The 12,140-nt window shown below is 40.0% G+C and overlaps 1 long non-coding RNA gene across 1 annotated transcript; it reads left to right on the top strand.

Annotated features, from left to right (window-relative positions):
• The first annotated feature begins 3,552 nt into the window (after window positions 1–3,552).
• LOC134297574 (uncharacterized) lies at window positions 3,553–8,907 on the top strand. The gene is made up of 2 exons (XR_010004367.1): window positions 3,553–8,330; window positions 8,416–8,907. It is a non-coding gene; the product is annotated as an uncharacterized LOC134297574 (long non-coding RNA).
• The last annotated feature ends 3,233 nt before the right edge of the window (window positions 8,908–12,140 follow it).

The following is a 12,140-nucleotide window of genomic DNA, read 5'->3' on the forward strand; positions in this document are numbered from 1 at the left end:
GTGTCAATAATTTCCCTTTGTGTGCTGATTATGGTAAATGCCCATATCGCAGATCCTGAGCCCAGTATGCGCTAACCTGCTTGGATGGAGCTCATACGTCAGAATGCTTTCCCATTCACAAGAAATACACCCATGAACTATTTCTAGCTTTATGGCTGTTAAACTAGAGGTGCTTCAAAACTGTGAGAGTGGAGAAGGGAAATACTCTTACCCAACTTTTCTAATCATCACCAGTTTCTGTAGGCATCAAACCCTTTAAGGAAATCCAAGACAGGAAGAAATGGAACTACTATGTTAGTCAGTTGGGCTTAACTATGTTTAGGTGACATATTTTTATATGTCTTCCTCCTCTGTAAGTGAGTTCTGAGGTCAGGCCCTTTGCTTCCGAGTAGGATGGCATAATTTAGGTTACAACATAACTGTAGGCAGCTTTGTTTGGAAGCTTTTGAAGTTTCAGGGTGAATTCCAATATGACATGAAGCAAGTACAACAGCCAGGCTGTCAGTAACTGATTGCACTTGAAGCAGCAAGATGGAGTTCAAGTCTCTGTTGACCCATAAATCCCAGTGGGCAAGTTGCTAACCTCTTGCTCTAACGCTGGGTTGTCTAGATAAAACTGAAATAAACCACAATACACTTTGAGCAAAGGTGAGGATATAGATATGATAGGTAAAACACCTCCATTCAAAAGAATAGTAAGAGAATGTATATAGGGTTCTTTTTCTATGTCAAACCATCAGGTGAAACTGGAGGTTCTGCTTTTTCCACAATCATAGAATAGTAGAGTTGGAAGAGACCTCATGGGCCATCCAGTCCAACCCCCTGCCAAGAAGCAGGAAATCACATTCAAAGCACCCCAGACAGATGGCCATCCAGCCTCTGTTTAAAAGCCTCCAAAGAAGGAGCAAGAGGGATTGGAGTAGGAGGCATACAGGGATAAAAAGCATGGGTTTATTTAAAGTATGTGATCTGTGCAGCTGGCATAGACGTGGCTTTAACTTTTAAAAAAATATCAGGCAACCCTTTTGCTCCAGTATTTACGTGGTTTAATTATTTCTGTCTCTCTGACTTCAACTCACCGAAGTAGCTCTTTTTAAGAAACTCAGTATAGACACAGGTGTTTCTGAAGGTGTTTCTGAAAAACTCTGCCAATTACTTCTAGTTCCTATTAGCTTCAGATATGAAGTACATTATTCCATGTTGGTTAATTTCCAACTCAAGTAGTTCAGATGATTGTAATGGAGGGCGGGGGGGGGGGGGAGTAAAGACTATACTTTTCCCTAGTGCCATACTCACATAGATTCCAAGGACGTTCTTATTTGCTTTATACAGCAGGCTCTTGGTATCCGCTAGGCTTTGGTTCCAGGACAACCCCCCACCCCGCCAAGGATATCAAAATCTGTGGATGTCATGTCCAATTATATACAATGGTGGAGTAAAATGGTGTACCTTATAAAATGGCAAAATCAAGGTTTGCTTGGGGGGGGGGGAGATTTTCAGCCAATGGATGCAGAATCCATGGCTTCAAAAAGCCAATTGTATTTTAGCAAGAGGAAGACTAAAGAATTAATTATATGAGAAAGGGTTGCAGAACCCAGGTATCTGGGTTGTATAAGTATAAAAAAAGGTTCTGATATTGAAATCTTCTTTCTCCTCAAAGGCTAACCAAAGAAGATGGAACCTGTGGTGATGTGCCCTGGTATCTGTCCACCTCTCTACCTGTTCTGAGTAGAAGCAGGCAATTCAGGATTGAGACCATAGCATCTCTCATAGTGAGGTTCTGCTGAATATATCCACCCAAGATGCTATTTTCCCCAGGCAAATATTCACTTCCCCAGGCAAAAAGCAGATAAATGATACAGAGATGATCTTGGCTCAAAACTAGAGTACAAGGGCAAGGAGTTAATCTACACTTTCCACATAATGAATCATGTCATCTAGATTAGTCATCTCCCTCTTCCTTTAATACACATGAATTATACACAGCCAAAGTCTTCCAACCAAAGTTAGTAGATGGTGGAACACTTATTGACATTGTGGCTATTGTTAGGCTCAACTGGCACACCCACTAAATTTGTAGGTATCAACTCTCCATTCAACAATTGATTCAATTGTTTCTACTTGGGTCTACTAACTGAGATTCAGGCTATTGTATGCTGATAGGCATGTATTTGGTAAGAACATATACAGTCACCATCTCTAGGAGTGAAACAGTCACAAGTCTGGAGTACCAAGTGTCAAAACCATGTGAGGTTATATTTTATTTCTTGGATTACCACAAAATGATATTTGTATTTCATTGGATTGAAGAATCATGGTATATCTCCTGGAAAGAGCCAATTTCCATAGTTCTGTATAGGATGCTGCACTTATAGGCTCTAGGTCCATATTTGATGTCATCATTTCAGTCATCCTACCTGAACAGTCTGAATGGCTGCACAGTGAGAGTAATAATACAAATCCCCCAGTTACACCAGAGTTAAAGATACATTTCTGCCGGTAATAGAGTCTGAAAAATGATATAAATCTCATCATTTGTCCCAAATTCTGTGCATTGAAACAACATAAATGTTGAGTGAAAATGTATCTACTTTAGCCAAAATAAAATTTGGATTTAGGCCATCGTATTAATGAATTATACTTTTCATTCACTTTATTTTATTTGCATCAGGATCTGCAGGTTTTAGTTATACAGGAAAGGTGAAAATAAAGTATGAAAAAGCATAGATGTGTGTGCTGACAACTTACTGCCTGTGCTTGGCAGATTGTAATGGACAATCCACAGCAACCCATCTTGTCTCTCCTTTTCTCACTGCGAGCCTGTATGAGGACTGGGCTCCAAATCCCTTTGACTTTGTACCAAGCAACGTGGAATATAAACCTATCATCTGAATTCCTTTCTCTCTTCCTTCTTCTTTGAGAAGACCTCACACCCCAAATGTGCATAGAATACAAACATATAGCAGTGTTAGTCTGAATCGGTACGCAAGGAGATCTTGTAGTACCTTAGAGATGGGGAGACAGGCCCTTTCTCTTATAACCTCATCATACAGCACTAGATTCAGCAGCAAATGCCAATCTATCCCCAGTCACCCAATGAGCTGGCTGGCTCCCATCAAACAATATTGTCCCGGCTGTGGTCTCAAAGGTACTACACGATCCTATGGTATAGAAGGTTTATCACACACACACAACCCCTTCCTAATTTTTACCATACCACTGTGAATGAGTCCTACAACAATGATATTTTTGTAACCTCTGAAATATTGCACCGGTGGAAAAAGATTTGCATAGGGATTTTTTTTTAAAGTCACACCCATGTCATTTTAAATCAACCGTTATATAAACCAGGAAATATACTTAGGGGGATAACTATATTCAAGTACTTACCAAAACAAAACATCATATCCACAATAGAGCAATACTTTTATTGACCAATCAAAATGCATCCTGTGTTGCAATACTGCTGAATGATAACATCACATTTTCTATTTTTAACATATTTTCCCTGATGAAGAAACCAGCAAAACTTTGAAAATTTGCATTGTGTTTGGTTGGCCAGTAATAGTATTGCTCTTTTGTAGATTGTGTAGACTGTTGGCCACGCTGAAAAATGAAACAAAATACACAATCTACAAAAGAGCAATGCTTTTATTGGCCTACCAGACAATACAAGCTTTCAAAGCTTTACTGGTTTCTTCATCAGGGAAAATACATTAAAAATAAGAAAAGTGATGGTATCATTCAGCAGTATTGCAACACAACACATTTTGATTGGTCAATAAAAGCATTGCTCTGTTTTGGATATCAAATTTTGTTTTTCTAATTATTTGGGTATAGTTATCTGAATAAAGAGGACCCATTTTAAGCTAAGTAGCCCTAATGTCGTCACAATGAAAATATACCCTTATTTTTCCTTTTCTATTTTAACACCTTTGTCAAAAAGATACTTTTCTTTGTAAACTTGTAGACTTCTAACTAGTATTTTCACCCTAAAGTTCATTCTCCTCATTTACCAATATAAACCAGATTTACTCTGCATTGACACAACAAATGTCCACAATTTGCTTTTGGCAGAATGCAATATAAAGATAACCTATGAGTTCTGATCATTTTACAACTGTTTAGCATAGACTTTCCAAACTAATACTTCAGTTAGTGTTGCATAGGTACAGAAATAAAAGCTTTGAGCAGAAAGCTTCTTATTATTATTTGCTGTTTATTGTGTTTGTTATGCCTTCAGATTGACTCTGACTTATTGTGACACTATCAGAGAGTTTTCTTGTCACGATTTATACAGAAGAGTTCTGCCAAGACCTATCTTTAAGATCAAGCCAAAGTTACACACTTTCCCAAAGTCATCTAGCTGAGATTTGAACCCTGGTCCCCAGAGACTTAGGGCCCTTCCACATAACCATATAACCCAGAATATCAAGGCACATAATCAATAATATCTGCTTTGAACTGGGCTACGTCCACACTGCCATATATTTCAGTTCAAAGCAGATAATGTGGGATTTTATTCAGCAGTATAGAAGGGGCCCTAGTCTGACATTCAAACTATTATACCACAATGGTTCTCATTTATGTACAGTTTAATAGCTGCCCTTCATATGTGAACTTCAAGACTCACAACATGCCAAGACATAAGTAAACATATCTGCATGTATTCCAAATGTAGACACAATATAAGCTTCCAAGTAGGGAGAAATTAGCACCATATCATAGAGTTTACAGGATTATCCTATGGGTAAAAGTACATTCCTAAACCTACATGACATGGCAGCTCTAATTGGCTGTCAAGTAGAAAAAAAATTAGTCTCAAAAGAACTATGGAGCAGACTTACTAAGACTTCAAAATCTACAAAAATGCCCAAGACTTCCTTAATGTTTTGAACTGCCTCTAATCATTTCTCCAGAACACCTGTATTTCTGGTCTTTTCATGGGTTCTATCCACAAATGTGCTCAATGTTACAGACAATTGAGGAGATCTATATACAGGCATGGGGTAGATATGTTCCTGAACATTACTTCTGTAACAGAAAATTTGGTACCAGAGATAGAAATCCAATAAAAAGGATACAGATAGGTCCTTTACCCAAAAAAAGAAGAAGAACAGTTCAGCATATTTCAGTAAACTTTTCCAAAGTAACAAAATGCATGACTCAAGTAGTTGGGATGATTGTAATTGGGGGGGGGGGGGGGGTGCAGGGCTGACTATATCAAGTAAGCCCTATATAAGGCCACCTGAAGGCCTTTCCCCAAATATGTTCAAGGTAGATTTCACCCCTTTGACCAGCTTCTGCTGTTTTTATTATTTTTATTTTGGTCTATGGATCTGTCCCTCTTTAACATGCTGTGGCTGCCTAATTTGCTTTATCCTTTTCTCCTGGTTCTGCTGTTCATGTATATTCTTGGAATTCTTTGTATTAAGCACATACAGCTACCATAACTTTGGTATCTCAGAATCTCATACTTTTACAACATCCTTTTACAGCTGTATTGCTTTGTTTCCTGCTGTAACTCAACACCAAGTTTGTGTGTCTCCAGTCTCCTTCACCAATGTGAATACTGATAAATAACATTTTAAAAACCTCCCACCTGGTCAGGGGACAAGGAAGAAAAGCGTGGGGCTGGACAGGAGTGAAAAGACTTTATAAATAGAGTTTCTTTGGCAGAGGTTTTGTTGACTGAGGGATGCCTGTATAAAGGATGTGTGCCAAAAGTACAGTCCCCTTGCTTAAACAAAGAACATTGATATATTTATAACAAATTATAAAAAAGGATGTTTCCTACTGTTTTTGCAGTTTCATCTTGGGCATATTAAGAAGTTCATCTCATCATAATGAAGAATGACTATGAATATGAAAAACAAAATTGACAACTCAAAAAAGTTTGACAACTCAAAATGACAACTAAAAAAACTTTGTGGTTGCTCTTCTATCCTGCTTTTGAGTTTTCTTGCACATCCTGTTGATCAGAATGGGACTCCGGATGCTAGATTATTTCATAGGCCTTTGGTCAGATCCAGGTGAGCTCTTCTTGTGAATAACAAGTTTTTCCCCCTTACGAAAGAAGAAGTAGGCCAACAAAATGCTTTTTCTATTCTAAACAATGTTACATATCTGATTTTGATATGCAACTAAACTAACCAATTCTCTCTGACCATACACACATTTGCTTACCTGAGGACAACATAAAGCAGTAGTTGAAAAATTAACCAGAAATCAATGAAAGCTACATCGTGTACCTTTCACTAGCTGTAGATACAAAAATAATTAACCTCTCATAAAATCTCATTTTATCCCAAATTGCTTAATTATTTCCTCCTGAACTTTTGCTCTTTCAGGGTGCTACATTCTGTGACTTTGTAGTTCATGAACTATGGAAAATATAAATAGTGTCATAACTATAGGAAAACAGCTCTATCTAGATAAGTAATGTTGTTATATGCTTTCCAGTAGTTTCTGAATAAAACAACATTACAGCAACCCTATCACTGGGTTTTCTTGGTGAGATTTGTTCATTGTGTTGTCGAAGGCTTTCATGGCCGGGATCACAGGGTTGTTGTATGTCTTTCGGGCTGTGTGGCCATGTTCCAGAAGCATTCTCTCCTGACGTTTCGCCTGCCATAGATGTGGGCGAAATGTCAGGAGAGAATGCTTCTGGAACATGGCCACACAGCCCGAAAGACATACAACAACCCAGATTTGTTCATTGTTTACTATTGCCTTTCTCTGAGACTGTGAGAGAATAATTTACCCAAGATCATCTGGAGGGTTTCCATCCCTGAGTGGGGATTTGAATCCTGGTCCTGCTGTGTCTAACACTCAAACACTAAACTACTTGGGCTCTCTAAGACTCATCCCTGTATTAATTATAGCATGTAATGGCAAGGCAGGTGCATACATATATACAAAGATGCCAGGATTGATCATTGTTAGTTACATTTAAGCTTGACATTACTACTATAAGACTACTGTTTACAAATTTCATTGTGGTGAGGAAGGAAGTGTTCAGTTAAAGCACCCAGCATTTTATGCGTATGGTCTTTTGGTATGGCGAGGTCCTGCAGTTTCATATCTGCATGCAGCATGCAAAACTAATTTGATGCAATGCTTGTAAAGATATCTACATAAGGATCTGCTCTCTCTTACATAAGGCTGAAACTGCTTATTTAAGTGGAATATGCCAGCGTAGACTATCTGGTTGTACAGCTGAGTTACTTTTTCGAATAATGTGACCTTTGTTCAGGATTTCACTCTGATGTGTTATGCACAATAAAGTCACATAAGAGCAGGGTAGACCCTACCACTAGGAAAATCAAAGTCGCTTCTTCAGGCGGCAGATGTGGGGAAGTCAGCAGGAAGTTGCTGGAGGAAGGAGCTGGGACTGGGAGCTACACATTTGCCCTGAGCTTTCTAAAGTAACTTGATGCTTTTAGATGTAGTGGAGGGATTTGACCCATCAGCCAGTGTGGATGATCATTCAGCTGGCTTGTTTTACATGGAATGGCAGGACAAGTACCATCTTACTTTTTGCCTCAGGCAGCAGAGTACTTTGAGCCAGTTTTGGCAAGTGTAGCAAGAAACACAGATTAGTAGCAGAAATTATTTTGAGCCATAGAACTGTGATAATATGTTTAATGTTTCTCCAGTATGACTTTCCAATGACAATATTTAACAGACATTAAGTCTGTAATATAAAATGGCTTTCAGTTACATGTCTTTCTTGCAACAAATAGATTCACTCTCTCGATCCATCACTCTGACAGTCATAAGAAAGCAGGGTGTTATGATTGAGCCTCATGGCTCTGTTACTGGCAGACGTGGGCGTAAGACTCCTCGAGAGTCAGATACTCTCGAGGAGCGAGAAAGAAAGAGACTGCGAGATATCTTTGCAGCACCATCTGACGAAGAGTCTTTTGAGGGGTTTACGGAGAGAATGGAGGAGGGGCTGGTTAGCTCGGAGGAGGATGAGATGGATTGGACTCGGGTGAGGGAGGAATTGGGTGCCACTGGCAATGATGGGATGGAAGATGAATGGGGACCTTCAGGATTAGACCCATGGACAAGCTGGAGGGATGGGACGGGATCCACAGCTGGGGATGCTGTGGGGCGTAGTCAGAGGTGTTCCAGCTCTGATGAGGAAAGTGATGAGGAAACGCCCGGGTTAAGGAGGGCAGCTGATAGTGATGAGGATTTGTAACTGGCATAAAATGAGGCTTGGGAGCAATTGCAAATTGCGTTGGGCAAGGTAATCTGGACGAACGCTTGGGATCTGTGTGGGACGCTTTCCTGAAGACTGGTGTGTTTTCGTGTGCTGATACGTAAGTTGTTTTGGAATTTGGGGTCAGACGGCGGGAGGAATTGTGTGGGCTTTTGTTTGTGCAAACTTGTGCTTAATCTCATTAGCTTTGACCTTCCGTCGTCTTCTTGACGGACGCCATCTCCTGTTTTGGATTTCGGACTGAACTGACCACGGCTTGACTTCCCCCTACTCGGACTTGGTGAAACTACAAACGTCTGCTTCTGGCTTGAACTACGGAAAGGAACTGGGTCTACTCTACTGCTTCAATCCTCGGCTGATCTGTGTGTATTGGAAATCTTGCCTGCTGTGTGGAGGAGTGACTCAAGTTACTCAAAACACAGTGCTGGCAGCAGAGAGGAATCTGCTGCCAATTAATTGCATTCTTTTGAACACTTTGTTCCCCGGCTTCTGTTTTGTTTATCCCCAGGCTGAAGCAAGCTGTTTTGTTTTTACCCGGATTAAACTCCGGTTTAATCCGGTTTATCTTTTGAACGTTTTTCCTTGCCCCTTTTTGCTTTTAAAGGTTAATACTGCCTGGCCCTTGTATTTTATGGGCATTTTGAGTTCTGTTATCCAATAAACTCTGTTATCTTTGATCTTGTGGCGTTCTGTCTTTGACACAGGGATTCTATCCATTCTGAATTCATGTTCTGTTGTGTTGGGATTTGTGTCTACATCTGAATCTAGAATGTATTAATAATTTAGCCACATTGATATCATCCTACAATCAGTGGAAAAAACTTGAAAATTCATATTTATGATATAGAAAAACTGATGGCCCACTATGGAACTAGCCGGCACATCTCCCCCTTCCACAATATAAATCCAGTCTTGAAATCGTGGCCCTTGGGATTTTGCCAGACTGCAATACTCAGCAGCCCTAATCAGCTTAGCCAAGGTTTTTGGGAGTTGCAGTTCAATAACACCTATAGTAGCACTCATTTCCATCCTCACATATAGATATACAGTGTGAATTCAGACACAGCATACATAAATAGATCTATACACCAGCTAGAGCTGGTGTGTTGTTGTAGTTCTTTGAATGCTAGACAAAGGAGTTTATCACACAACATTACTATTCCATGGCAGTCGAATAATCACTGATAGTAGCAACGTGCTGGCATGGGCACCCTCGCTATCGCACAGCACCACATTTGCACAACTGCACCAATTTACCATGGTCCTACAGTTGTACTTCCTCATAACCTCATAACTCCGCCTTCCCGCATGTCTGTGCCCCATAATTTCTTAAAAGCAAAATTGCCCCATCCCTGCTGGCCTCTGCCAGCAAGCCTTTGGGGTAGGATAATGGACACACTGCTTGGAAAGTTGTGGAAGGGGGGGGGGGGATTGTGTGTTTAAAATGAATTTTAATTGCATTTATTATGTTTTAACTACATTTTATCCAGACACACAGTACTATTTGATTTTTATTTTTGTATTCACTTTGTTTTAAATTGATCAAAGTATGTGGCTATTAGCCGCCTTGAGTCCCCTTGGGGAGAAAGGTGGGGGAATAAATAAAGTAAATAATAATAATAATTTCAGATAAGGTTATTAAAAGAAATTAAAATAAAACTTAAATAAAAAAGTTTGTGTCTCAAGAAGAGCGAGAGGGAGCGTGTAGGGAGATGAGGAGTTTTCCCCCTGACATCATTTCAGTGCCAGCATGACACTACAGAAGTACAACAACCCATTGCACCAGATAGGTGATGGGAACGTGGCACAAATCCGCAACTAGTGATACATTTTCCCATCAAAGCAGGGGTTGGGTTTATTATGGGGATGAAGCAAATCAGCACTGGTCATGTTTTAACATTGGCTTTCTTCCATTATGCAATAAAGCTCTAGGACTCTGCAAACAAGAGTTCAAATCCCCATTCAGCTGTGGAAACACACTGGGTGACCTTGAGCAAGTTACACTCTCCCAGCCTTAGAAGAAGGCAATGACAAACGCTTTCTGAACAAATCTTGACAAGGAAATCCTGTAATAGTTCACTTTAGGGTGTCCATAAATTATGAGATGACTTCAAGAAACATAAAACAGTAACACACTACTAATGGCCTAGATTTTTTTTCTTGTCTGCATTTCCCCTCAGATTAGGTGTTTTCTCCCACATGTATTTTCTTGCTTAGCTTCAGGGAAAAGGAAGGGCATAGTTGTAAAAAATACGTCTTGGATATGATTTCATTTAGGTCTGCTAAAGAATTATTTAAATCCTTTTGATCCTTCTGTTTAATTTTCTTCTTTCCTTGTTTTCTTAAACTTTTAAGCTTCTCGAACCTTTGTATTCCCAGATAAGACTATTTCTTGACCTTCTCCTCTTTTCCGCTCAACATCACCTGTGACTAATTTTCTTTCTTCAATATGAAATGAGCAAATAAACATTCTCCCTGAAATATAAAGGTGGTTTACTTAAAGGGAGCCAATGTGGTGTAGCAGTTTGAGCATTGACTTTGGAAACCAGTGTTCAAATCCCTGCTTGGCCATGGAAACCCACCGAGTGACCTTTGGCAAGTCTAACTCTCTTGGCCACATAGGAAGCCCATGCTCCCAATCAAATCTTGCCAAGAAAATCCTGGGATAGGGTTGTCATTAGCTGGGAAAGACTTGAAATACAGCAAATGTACTTAAAACCGACTCCTGTTCACTTATTCCAGAAGGATCATGGCTCAACTGAAGGAAATTCAACATGTGTGTCTTTAGGAGGGGCAGCCATATATTTGAAAGAAGAAAGGATGCTGGTGGATTCTTAACTATCAGACTGCTGGTAAAGAAGTCATAGGAGAGCTGTGAGGACAAGGCAAATGGGTTGGTGGCAGTGGATGCTTCCTTCCATGGTCCCACCACCAGGTACTCCAATTCTCCTTCTTCTCTTTGAGGCCCCATCCACACTGACCATTTAATGCCATTCAAAGCTAACTGCTAATTGCAGTGGCCCGACAACAAATACCAGCGAAAGCGTATGGTATTTTTAGACTAATTTTAATTTAATTTTAACAGTTTAGATGGACTGGGCTATGGAGCATTCATGTAACCGTTATGGTTTGGGTTGCTGTGAATTTTCTGGGCTGTATGGCCATGCTCCAGAAGCATTCTCTCCTAATGTTTCACCCACATCTATGGCAGGCATCCTAAGATGTTGTGATGTATATTGGATTTTAGGCAAGGGTGATTTATATATCTGTGGAAAGTCCAGGGTGGGAGAAAGAACTTTTGGCTGTTGGAGGCAAGAATTAATGTTGTAATTAATCACCTTGATTAGCACTGAAAAGCCTTGCAGCTTCAAGGCCTGGCTGATTCCTGCCTGGAGGATCCTTTGTTGGGAGGTATTAGCTGGCCCTGATTGTTTCATGTCTGGAATTCCCCTGTTTTCAGAGTGTCCTTCTTTATTTACTGTCCTGGTTTTAGATTTATTTTTTTATACTGGGAGCTCGATTATATTCATTTTCATGGTTTCCTCCTTTCTGTTGACCTTGTCCACGTGATTGTGGCTTGTCATGTAGTCTGACATGGTGGTTGTTAGAGTGGTCCAGCATTTCTGTGTTCTCCAATAATATGCTGTGTCCAGGTTGGTTCAGCAAGTGCTCTGCTATGGCTGATTTCACCGGTTGAGTTAGTCTTCAGTGCCTTTCATATTCCTTGATTCGTGTTTGGGCAATGCTGCATTTGGTGGTCCCTATGTAGACTTGTCCACAGCTGCATGGTATACAGTAGACTCTCGCAGAGGTGAGAGGATCCCTCTTGTCCTTTGCTGGATGTAGCATTTGTTGGATTTTCTTAGTGGGTCTATAGATATTTTGTAGGTTGTGTTTCTTCATCAGCTTC

This window comes from Anolis carolinensis, chromosome 3, assembly GCF_035594765.1.
Source record: "Anolis carolinensis isolate JA03-04 chromosome 3, rAnoCar3.1.pri, whole genome shotgun sequence".
NCBI classification, from domain to species: Eukaryota; Metazoa; Chordata; class Lepidosauria; order Squamata; family Dactyloidae; genus Anolis; species Anolis carolinensis.